At 42.6% G+C, this 12459-nt stretch overlaps 1 protein-coding gene across 11 annotated transcripts in view; it reads left to right on the forward strand.

Annotated features, from left to right (window-relative positions):
* The window catches only part of ralgapa2 (Ral GTPase activating protein catalytic subunit alpha 2), a 131617-nt gene that overhangs the window by 89994 nt on the left and 29164 nt on the right, over positions 1 to 12459 (forward strand). The window lies entirely within an intron of this gene.

A 12459-nucleotide genomic window follows, 5' to 3' on the forward strand; every position in this document is an offset into this window, starting at 1 on the left:
TGGCCCCTGGAGGGGGAAACCTGATCTCTCATAACACCCTGCTCCTTCTCGGACAGCATGTACAGCACCGCCTCACCAGAGCCCCGCTGCCCCTCTGGCGGTTGCTATAGAAACCTCCCCCAATGTAGTTTTGGGGGAACGGGTATTAGCTATTGTTTTTCTCTTACACAGTATTTTTTTTATTGATATTTAAATAAATTAGACAGTTTCTCAAATATAGCTTGACAGTTCAAAGTGTAAGTATGTATCTGCTGTTGTGCATCCTCTGGTTCCCCAATTGTCTCTATCAGGCCTCGCCTTTGTATCCCTGGGGGCGTCCTGAGTGACAGATGTCTGTTTCCCGACGCCAAGAGAATTAGCCCTGTGTGTCTCTCAGCGCCAGGAGGAGGAGCCAACCGCTATCTGCCTGACTCTCTGAGCCTCAAGGGAGTGCTGGGACAGTACAGAGGCCTTTCCGGGCCACAAAAACCTTACCTGGCATTCCTTAGCAGAGAAGCAGACAGCACAACGTCATGACCTATTAGAGGGGATAAGTCTCTGGAGTTTTGATGCTGATTTAGGGTGCCAGGCATCGCGCTGTCCAAGAGATGTGCTGAATCGATGTGCCAGGCGCACTAAGCACACTGCCAGTATCTGCTTGTCCTTCTGCTGTTTTTTGAGGAGAAGGGAAGTAATGAATGATGGCTTTGGTTTGGTGATGTCATGTGGAGCATCGGCACACACAAAACCCAAACTTTAGTTTAGTGTCAGGTGTGCCTTTTGAAATATGCTTTCATCATTGGATTTGCACTTTCAGTCTACCAGCTTTTTGCTCTTTTCCTGGACCAGTGTGCATTGCTTCTTGTGCTTCTTTGGAAATGTAACTCTTTTATCTTTCATGTTCGAACAATGCTCCAAGCCTTTTTCCAGCAAAATCCTCATCCTTAGTTTACCCAGATACAATGCTTTAACACTCCACAGACTGCTCCCTGGCTGTGAGGCCACTCTCCAAGGTAATTAGCTGAATATTTCTTCAAAGAGAAGCTATATGACCCCCGTGTGTCTTGATAAAAGGCCAGTATGACGCTGTGGCCCCCCTCTCTCACACCGTATCAAGGCTGGAGAGGGCTCCAACAGTCTGCTGCAACACTCCCAGGATCTCTCAGTCTAATAGGATTTGATATAGAAAATGACCACCAGCAACATTTTTTTGAAAATACAGACACAGATTGGCAATGTGAGGGTTTTCAAATAAATACCACACACCCACACACTGCACTCCATTTCTCATCATCACATCTGTCATGTATTTACTTCTGTGAGATTTGTGGAATCTCAACTAGTTTTTGTATAGTCTCCATTGTTCAATGTCTGTTTTAATTTGCATCAATGTTGTCTGTCAAGATGCAATCATAGACATCATATAACAAGCCTCTCACAGACAACTCGTAATGTATCATCTATTATTTAGATGGCTGATGGAAAATGCAGCTGGTCTGGCTTTTGGGTTTGTTTGTCTGTATTGTCTGTCTCGTCCATCCTTTGCAGTTGCTTTTTGAATGCTTGTGACCGCAAGATGTTTGCTTTTAATGAACCACATTTCCTTAATTTTTTTCAACAACAAATCATAAGTGAATCTCATTTGGAGGCTCTTTTAAGAAGTACCATGCAGAAAATTGTATGAGGTATTCGGTTGAAAAAGATGACACATTTGATTGCGTCACCTTAACCCAGCCTTGCTGCCATGTCTTCTGCCACATAATGTGTCATCACTGTCACTGGAGAATAATGTCTTCATCCAGAAGCTCAAATTAATTTCTCTCATCTACAAGCATTCTCCATCACTCAGTATGAAATTGTTAAGGGTTAAAAACCGTTGGTGTGTGTGTGTTGGGGAGATGGCAAGTTTCTAATAGGTGAGCCAGTACAGAGGTGACCTTGATTCAGAGCCATAGCCTCGCTATTGGACAGAATCAATAGTTTTTGCCCCCCCCCCCCAATCCACGCCCAACCCCACCCCACACACACACACACATCATCTGCTGTGACACAAACACACATACACACACATACAGAGACACTCCAAAAAGCCTGGCTCGCATGACTGGCAAAGGGCAGAAACAGATTATGGTTATTGATCGGTGCCTGGAGATGGTTCTATGCCTGTGTTTGTGTGTGTGTGTGCGTGTGTTTGTCTGTATGTCTGTCTGTAGTTGTAAGATTAGGGGCAGGTTGAGTCTTTTCAGTGGAAACCAGAAAGTGGTTGAAGTCTGTCATGATCCCTCACAGGCCCCACATGAGCACATAATACTCTGTAACGATGTAAATTATATCAATATGTTTAATGACAATATGACCGCCTGCATGCACTCCTTAGTATGCTGTTAATGCACCACCACCCCCCAGACATATTCACAATTATTACAGTGAACTTCATTGGCAATGACATATTCTCACACTCCTTCTGAGATACTCTTCGTCCCATTCTCTCCCTCTCTCTGATGCGTCTTTGTCCATTACAAGCATTTTCTTTTATCTACCGTCAAGATTCCTCACCTAGCACAGATAAAAGTGGGCTGTATGCCTGATAGGGTGTCATGAATAGGATCTGTCATGTTAGTGTTGTCTCACATGAATTATTAAGCACCGTTGATCGGTCTAATTTGCCAGCTGTTGTGCCATAACTGAATGCAGTCTCATGGATAATACAAGGCAATTTATATCACTGAGGAGTTTGCAGTGCTCCAGTGGGCACGGCAAGATGCCAAGTGCTAGTTCTTGATACTGTATTCCGGGCCCACTCAGTGTTCTCAGTTGATGGGTGTATAACAAGTGAACTTCCTGTTTATTTGAAAGCAGTGCAGGTGATGTGTCAGAAATAGTCCCAGTATAGACAGAAAACAATCTAATATCAAATGGTTGGTATGTTACACTTATAGAACACTTATCGCACGTACTGTATTCTTTCCTTTGGTTGGTCACCGTGGTTTGATTGTGTTGGAGGCTGCCCTTGGCACGAATAGTGGTTGAAAGTTGATGCTGTATTAGGGGAGCTGCTGAGAGGTTTGTGTGTTTGTGTGGGTGCTGGTGGGAGAGGAGATTTCCCCCAACTGAATGTTTTAACCTAATCCCATTATCAGTGTAGCACACTGCCTCTCAGTTTTTTCCCCACTTTATCCCCCCCACACCCACTTCTTCTCTCCAGCTGACCAGCTGTTCCTGCCGGTACTCATGACAATGTCCGATGTGTTCAGATCACTGAGTACCAACCCACCGTACTCCCCAAACACTTGCACAAATACACAGCGCAACCATGCACAACCAACGCAATTGCTTAGACCATTGCTGGAGTCTAGAAAGGCCAAGAAGGAGGAGGGTTTTTAGTTGGTGGAAAATGGGGAAGCTTTAGCAGTGTAAAGCGGGTGGGGGTGGGGAGGGATGTTGGGGGCGTTGGTTCTATCAAACCAAGAGCCCTAACTCAGGAGGCAGCCCAGTTCGGATGGCATATGGCGTCTAGCGTCATACAACATGCAAAAGTATTCTCTCCCCATGCCCCCTTGTATCCACTCCCTCCTCTGTCTGTCTCTCTCCCCTGCTGCTAATGCAGAATGACTCATAGCATTACTCATTTTTTCCTAAACACCCCCTCCTACATGCACGTACACACACATCCACCACATAGGACCAACACCCTGAAAGCCCTGGGGGCCACGCACAACTCAGCCTGAGGTTCATGGGCCCCTCCCCCTTTAAACACAGGTAAAGCAGGCATGGAGACAGATGGACCAATAGCAGGGACACAGAGCAGAGTTTTTGTTACTGCACACACGGCTGTGCTGTCAAACTTGTGAACGTTGCCATGTTTGCTTGCTCAATGTATATGGAAACCACTTTGAACTGGCAATTTGCATTTGGAAAATCATCTGCTGCCAGTTTTTTTTTTTTTTAAGCAAAATATTTTTTAAAAGTTTTTATAACAAATGAAAACCAAAATATGGTGCTCTGTGCCCTCCCTCCTGTGTCCATCTGATATCCATTCATGTCTGACATCTGTCCGTTGGTACGCTGTGACAAGTGACAACAAGCATGGTTGCCAGTTTTGTGTGGAATCAATTTCGCTGTGCTGCCATGAACTGAAGCTCAGGGTGTCAGTCAGAATTACAATAAACAACATATATTTTTGAAAATAGACATTCCACCATACAAGTCTGATGACTTAAAGGAAACTACATGACATTTAAGATAATTTTATGACATAAAATAAAAGAGTCTTGCCCCCCTAATCTAGTCTACTCATTCCTTTGCAAAGGGTTTGCTTCAACATGCGATAGACACTTGAGTTTGGGATTCCTATCTGATGACCCGTCAGTCACCAGTTGTTCTTCTCTTCGCTGGGAATGTCTGAAGTCTTCCAGAAAGTTGCTTAGGGACATCTTAAACAGTTCCACCTGATTCAATCGTATCTCTGACACGAGGAATGGTGCATGGCATTGGTGGACATTCTCCTTCAGGATTTTCTGTTAAAGAGCAGAATTCATGCTTTACGGGGTTTCATGCTTGTGCGCACGGCACAGTGCTGACGCACTAGTCTTGTTCGTCCCATCACTACTGTGTGTACATTAATGAGGAAAGAAATTAACTTAAATGATTTTAGCAAATGGCTACACTATAACAAAGAGTGAAATTTTTAAGGGGGTCTGAATACTTCCGTACCCACTGTAGATATGGATATATCTAGATAGATGGGTAGATATAGTATATATTTATGTATACAGTGTGTGTATATCTAAATCTATAGATATAGATATACTGTATATACTGTATATGTACTGTATGTAATAGAGGCTGACATTTGGGAGTGAACTTCACTATCAATCACGTGATTGGGCAGGAGAGGGAGCAATGGTCATTTGAGAGCAGGAGGGAGAGGGAATTGTTATAAAGTCACTAGGAATTGACAGGAGTGGAAACCATTACACAGGAGTTGATGGGAGTGGAAACCATGACAGAAGTGAAAAAGATGATGGAGTTATATTTTATTTTTACTTAATGATTTCCCCTTAGCATATCTTACTTGGGATTGGGATCAACCTCTGTGGGAGTGAGCGGGATTGGGCAGGATTTTTAAAAAATACGGCATCGGGCAAGATTTTTTTAAAAACAGAGAGGGAGTGGGAGCGATCTCTGGGAATGGGAGGGAGTGGGATTTTTCTTTTAAACACTCTGGCTTGGAAGGGAGCGAGAGGGACCGGGAGTCAACACGACATTTGTTCGTATTTATTTAACTACCAAAACTCAACTATAAATATAACTTAATAGAACAACCAAAAAATTAATTAGTAAAAAGTAAAATAATAACATGTTAAAAAATATAACTACAAAAACAATAAAGAAAAATAATTAGCCATGGCTCAAAACATTGTTATGCCTGGGGTGACTGTATTTTCTATTATATATATTTGTTGAAAAAAAAAAATCCTTCTCTCAGTATTCTGGCATTTAGTAAATAGACATAGTGTTGGTAATCCTAATTGACCTAAAACAGGAAAGGTTTTGTCTGATTTCATGTCAGACAGTCGGGGTTTTTTTTTTTTTTTTTTTTTTTTTTTTTTTTTTTTTTTTACAAAGCCATGACTGTATCTGCTGTTCCTGCTATACGAGCCTTGCCCTCTTGGGGGAAATGTGGTGCGATGCATGCATGCAGCTGCACGTTTCAGTAAGCTAAAAAAGAGTAGAAGAAGAAAGTCGCAATCAAACTTCATTGAAGTCGTTTTTCACAGATTAGGAAGTATATATGCCCGTGAGCATTGTTATATTGTCAGTCTGTATGTGTTACGATGGCGTTTGTGTGTAAATAGTCGGTATTTGAAGGTAAATCCCTCCCGTGATCTAATGCTAATGTTAGCTAACCCTGTCAATAGGGTTTTCCATTGACTGATAGCATAAGGTGGAGTTTTCTAAAATGATGTATGTCTTGTATTTTAATATTCAGTGTGAGTAGGTAATTCTTTTTGTTGTGTGTTTACTTTTACAGTAAACTTCAACTGGGGTGTCAATAAACATCTTAAAGCGTGCTCAGGGAAGGCAGAAGAACATGCCGCACAGTTTGCTACAAGCAACACAGGGTGTGTTAAGGGTGCGTTTGCAACACAGGAACTTGCATACGCAACCCACGCCCCTACACATTAATTGTTTTTCTTCAATGATAATGTTTTTATGAAAAAACTGCCAAATCACAATTCTATTTCGATTAATCGCTCAGCCCTAATATGCAGCACATTTTTGTTGTTTACATTGAAACATGCAGTTCCTCAAGGGAGTAAGCCTTCCAACTGTCCTCTTCTTAAATTGGACACACGAGATTATAGACAATTTGAATTGGCTCTTAAATGTTAATCCCTTTGACTCACGGTCCTTTTAGATATCAATAAGAAATACATTATTAAATGTTTCTAATACCTACTATGCTCATATGCCAAAATATATCATTGGCGTGTATAGGCTAACCCCATACTGTTCTCATGGTGTTATGATACTCTGGGCATGTGTGCTAGGACATGTCTATCTGCTTTAAGTGATTAGCGTCCAGCTAGCCATTCCATCTGTTCCCCTAGCCCTGTTTAATTATGAACTTTCTTTCTCCGCCCTGTAGCCAGCTACACTAAAGCAGAAGCTGTTAACCCTCTCATGTTATCCCCCCATCACTCCACTCACATACAGTCACACACACAATCCTTAGTGGGTGCATTCTCATTGATTAGTTACGTTTTGTTTTCCTCTCTTTTGTCTCAGGTTCTTGAAGGGAGGGCTAATGAGCTTTGCTGGCAAGCAGTAGCACTTGGAATTCAGGCATAAAAGGGAATCATTTTGTTGTTTTTTGTATGTGGTGGATTCAGCAGAGACATGAAGCCCTTGTGCCTTTGTGTGTGTGCGTGTGCGCGCGCACGTGGCTGGTCCTGTGTGTTTATTTGGATGCTTATGAATGGCTAAGAGTTGGTGCGTGTTTGCATTTCGTTCCCGCTGGTCCTTTATTCCTTTTCAGAAGCAGGGAGTCTGGAAGACTTTTGAAACATTGGGCTGTGACACTATTCATCCACATTTCCAGCCATCTCGACAAACTCTTGTCTTGTCCCTATTTTACCACTAAAGTACACACTCCCGCTCTTTATGTCCGTTTTCCCCTCGATGTCTCTTGTTACAAGGGAGCGGACAGCCTTTTGTCCAGCTAAAGCTGGCCCCTTTTGTTTGGGCTGCCTTTTTTTATCCTTGTGCTAATCGCCATGGTCGTGTGCCTGAGTTGGACCCCATATTTCACACTCGGCTCCCCTTTGTTTGACGCATTGCCCATGATAAGAATCCCAATTCTAGGGCCTCTCTGATATTGAAATCCAACAGCGGCATCGAAAGAGCCTTCAATCATCCATTATCTGTGCTCCAGTGATTAGCATTCAATCTCTCAGAGTCCAGCCTCTTCATCAGCAGCCGCCGACCTGAGGCCGTCCCCTGAAAGAACCCGCATCCCCCAACGTTGGTGTCAAATTCAAGCATATCCATAGATATTTCTGACGCTGTCTTGAGACAGCGCTACGTCAAATGCTGCTGGGAAATGTCACCGAAATGTCACTCATCATTCTGCACTGGAATCTTTTGGTGCCTGATGTGGCTTTGGGATTTTGGCACTCGAGAGGAGGTCACCTTGTGACATTATTGGGCTTCTTTGTCCATTTTGTCAAATGATGAGATTGCTCTTCATTTCAACCAAGCCTGCATTGCTTTTAATATCACGGACTTGAATGGTTGTTTTTTAAAGGAGGCATTAGTTGATTATTTATAAGTTGCACATTAATGCCTGTTTAAAAGGTTCAAAGGCAGTGTCTGCTCCCTGGCTGGCCTCAGGCAATTGTTCTCTTATACAGAGTGTCCTCATGCCTTGTAACATTTGCATTTCTGCACAAAATGGAATTTTCTGCATTGGCAGAGAATGAATGACAGAACGTAATAACAAAAACAAAACATGTAAATATGCCTTGCTGTGCTTTGTCAGGTTCTTGATACAGAAATCTTCCCTTTATGTGTTAATACTCATAGGCTATTTCATTTTCAAGTGGCAGCTGAAGGAACAGTGCTGAGACATTGACAAAATCTTGTCTCGCCACTGCAGCTGGCTATTGGAATCGATGTCACACAATGAGAATTTTTTTTGGCTTGGAGAAGCAAACACAACACTCATATTGAGGTTATGATATCTTGAAATTGATGCAAAGTTTGTTTGTATAATCGCTGCATTTATGCATTGTTTTAGAAAACACTTTGGGCTGCAGATATATTTATCCTTCATTATATGTTTTGATACACAACTACTATTACTATTGTTACTTTTGCTTATTGTAGTGTACACCTCTTCATTACTTATGTATAGCCTCTAATTACTATTGATGACTAGCTGATTTGGGTACAAATCTATAGCTTTTTCTTATTCAAATGAGCCTTATTTACCCACAGATCTTCAAACGAGAGGTCTTTGGAATTGGCCTTTGTGCGGGCTGATATAGCATGGACGCTCAAGCGACACCCACTTGTTTTTGTATCTGCCGACTTTGACAAGATCCACTATCCCTCCCCCCCACATCATCACCCGTCTGTGTGGATGTATAGCACTTCCCGCTTCTCCATCTGTTTTTGTCAACCCATGAAAAGGTCCATTGTAATCTGCAGGATGCACAGTTGACGTGCCGCAATCGTCGCTTGAGCCAATCAAGGCGGTGCACCCAACTTATTCTATGATTTCAGGAGGCCCAACCCCTGCCCCCAATTATTTTGAGTCCCTGGGCTCTCTGTCAGGGATCTTAAGTTGAACTGTTTTATATATATATATATATATATATATATATATATATATATATAATATATATAAATACACACGCACTGTACAAAACAACATGGTCTACATCATCTTCTTCCCAATACAAGCCCTAGTCTGAATAGGACTGTATCTGTGCCCGCTGGATGATAGCAGGCTCCTGATTAACCCTGGAGTGACTATCTAATGTCATTGAAGGAGGGCCACCTGGCTGTGAGACTGTACAGTCAGCTGCCACTGATGGGCCAGAATAGGAGACGACCAGGTGTTGGGCTCCAGCCCCCCTTAACTGTTGCCATGTAATAGCCTGCTTGACTGCACAATATAGCCCAGGGGCTTGGATTAGGAAAAGCTGTTGCCAACACAGAAGTCTATTTTCTTGTTTTGCCCAAGGTTTTGTGTGGAGATTTCTCTCAAGGCCCTTTGACACTACACTTAGCAGAGTGCAGTGCGGTGTCAACCAACCCATTCATTGTGTATGTGCTGATGCGGTGCAGCACCGTAACGCAGAGTTTGGCGGCGCACGAGTTGGGTGGTGCACCGAATTGAGTTTTTTATTTATTCTGCACAGTACGCGGTCACAACATCTCAGCACATCCAATAGAAGAGATGGTGGAGGAGTGGTTTCAGAGTGAGAGATTTTGGTGAAATTCTACAGTAAAAACAGCATGGAGGAATCAGTAATTAATGCGGTGTCCCAGGCTCTGGGACGCAAGACAGATGATGTACAGTGATGTGGTAAAAAAGAGCCTCAGCAGCCTGAAGTACACCTCGAAGTGGTCAACATGGAGCTGTAGCTCACAGACAAGCCTAACCTCTCCCTGATCCTTCTGTGCTATTAGAATCAGATGAACCTGTATCCTTCCTTTAACTGCAGCTAATCTCCTCCTCCGCCTCCCCCTTATATAAGCAAAGCCAGGCCTTTTCATTACAACAGTGACAAATGTTGCAGAGCTGCGACTTTACCTCCAAGCAAGGCACCTGGTAAGGCACCAGGCTACTTCCTCTTCAGTTCTAGGCAATGTAGGGAAGCTTGCGGTGCACCGCCATTGTCCCTGCACCGTCCTTCACCCTACCCCGCAAACTAAGTGCAGTGTGTAGCCACCTTTAGTGTGCATCTTCCAGTGTTCAAACACAGGCATCTCTTTATCCAATACAATAAGAGCAGAAAGTTTACACCCCAATTTCTGGTACCCAAGTCTTCATTTACCCGACATAATAATTCTAGTGTAATTCTGTATACATCTGTTGTGGTTTTGAAAGGAGCAAATACAGTATGTTGCACTCCATAAAGGAGGAATCGAAAAAATAAAATACCATTTAAGCAGAATTTAGCTTTTTTTTTTATTAATGGGTGAATCTTTTGTCTGAAAATGACAACAGTTGGAATTTATGTTACCAATGTTATTCATTCATTCAATGCTTACCTATTGAGGGTCACCAGTGAACTGGAGCCAGTGAACTGGAGGTGACTTTGGGTGAGCGGTGGGGTACACCCTAGGCTGTTCGCCAGTCAACCACAGGGCACATAGACAAACAACCATTACCATTCATATTCACCCCTATGAGCAAGTTAGACGATGATGTTAACTTGACTTTAAAGACTGGCATATCCAGTTTTCTAAATAAGAAAAACAGTATATAAAACAAAACCAAACTAAGGAAATGATGAGTATGTTTTAATTGATATCACATCTTTAAACTTATTTCATGCATAAATACAAAAATATCGTGTGATAAATGGATAAATATTGTGCGGAAAATAAAAATGTTCCACACAAACACTGGCTAGTGCGTCCTAAGCCTTGTTGCATGAACTGATGAAGCCTGCTCAGATGAGCGGCGAAACGTCTTCTAAGACAAACAGACCACTCCTGTTGCAATCGATTCAATTCCCAGAGAATTAAATGACCTGGATTAATGAGAATATTCACAGGCAAACCTCTTTAATGGTATGCAAAAAAAAATATCTTAAGTATATCTCTGCCTCCCTCTTCCCTCCTTGAGCTGTCACCTTATTTGATGGAGGGGTTTGTGTGTCCCAGTGATCCTAGGAGCTAAGTTGTCTGGGGCTTTATTACCCATGGCAAACAGGTCCTAGGTAAGGGACCAGACAAAGCATGGCTCAAAAGACCCCTATGATGTACAGAAATACTGGGAGACGTTTTCCCTTGCTCAGAGGCGGGCCACCGGGGCCCCCCTCTGGAGCCAGGCCTGGAGGTGAGGGTCGAAGGCGAGCGCCTGGTGGCTGGGTCTGCACTCATGGTGCCCGGCCGGGCACAGCCTGAAAGGGTAACCTGGGCCCCACTTCCCATGGGCTCACCACCTGTGGGAGGGGCCATAGGGGTAGGGTGCAGTGTGAGCTGAGCGGTGACCTGAAGGCAGGGAAATTGGCAATCCGATCCCTGGCTATATAAGGCTGGCTCTAGGGACGTGGAACGTCACCTCTCTAGCAGAGAAAGAGCCCGAGCTGGTGTGTGAGGTCAAGAAGTTCCATCTAGATATAGTCGGGCTCATCGCCACACACTGCTTGGGCTCTGGTACCAAACCTCTCAAGAGGACTTACCAGGACTTACAAAGACGTAATGATAAGAATAAAATGTACAAAAATTGTATTGACTAAACTCTTTGATAGTTCACTGCTACAAGTTTAGTTTTGAGTGCATTTTTCTGCAATGGCTTAAATTGAAATTTTTACAAAAATCACAAATTAAAGCACTGTCCTGCCCCAGAAACTAATCCTCCCATGTGCGTTCACCACAGCTGTGATCATATGTAACCTAGCTCTAATCATTAGCATTCCCACTAAATACTTGGCATTTTGTTTAAGGCTAAGAAGCCTAATTGGCCTGATGAATCTTTTCTATTGAGGGGAATGAAGGAATAAGATCTGCCTTATGTATTGACTGGAAGGCAGATTGATATGCCCGCTGTTAGTACATTACATTTACTCACTTGCACATGCCACAAGCATCATTAAAATTGTAGAAGTCACTGTTGTTGTTTTTTTGACTGAGTATTTGATCAATTCAGTATATGTCTCAACAGTGGCATTGCAGGGTTAAATCAGCAATTTGGCTTGACCCTTAGTTTGTGAAATTTAAGTGTCTTATCAATGTGTCAAATAGATTATGAAAGGATTGTGAAATGTCAAATGAAGGTACTTTTGTTTCCACTACATTTGGGAGCAGATCATAATTTGGGATGTGGTGTTTGTTGCAGAGTACAAGGAGAGTTTTATTGTCTCAAGTCATAGGTCTTTTGTTTTCTTCTTTTCTTTTAAGTAGCACTGCTGCTGGCCTTTTGCTTTACATTGTCAAGATATATGAAATGAGTTGATCAATTTTCTTTTGGTTTGGGTTACTAACCAGTGGTGTGGTATGGTATGGAAGGGGGAAAAGTAGGCTTACTTAGGCACAACCTGAATCGCTTAGTGGCAACATGATAGATATTACATTACTGTCATTACCTGCATTGTGCTCAAATGTTTTACACCAAGTACCACCATCATGACCAACATTAAAGTATAGTAGCATAGTAGGCCAAAGTGTTCATCAAAAACGAGACCGAGGTTTTCAAAAAAACATTTTTATTGTTGTAAACCATTGTAACATAATGGA

This window comes from Phycodurus eques, chromosome 14 (genome assembly GCF_024500275.1).
Source record: "Phycodurus eques isolate BA_2022a chromosome 14, UOR_Pequ_1.1, whole genome shotgun sequence".
Classification (NCBI taxonomy): Eukaryota; Metazoa; Chordata; class Actinopteri; order Syngnathiformes; family Syngnathidae; genus Phycodurus; species Phycodurus eques.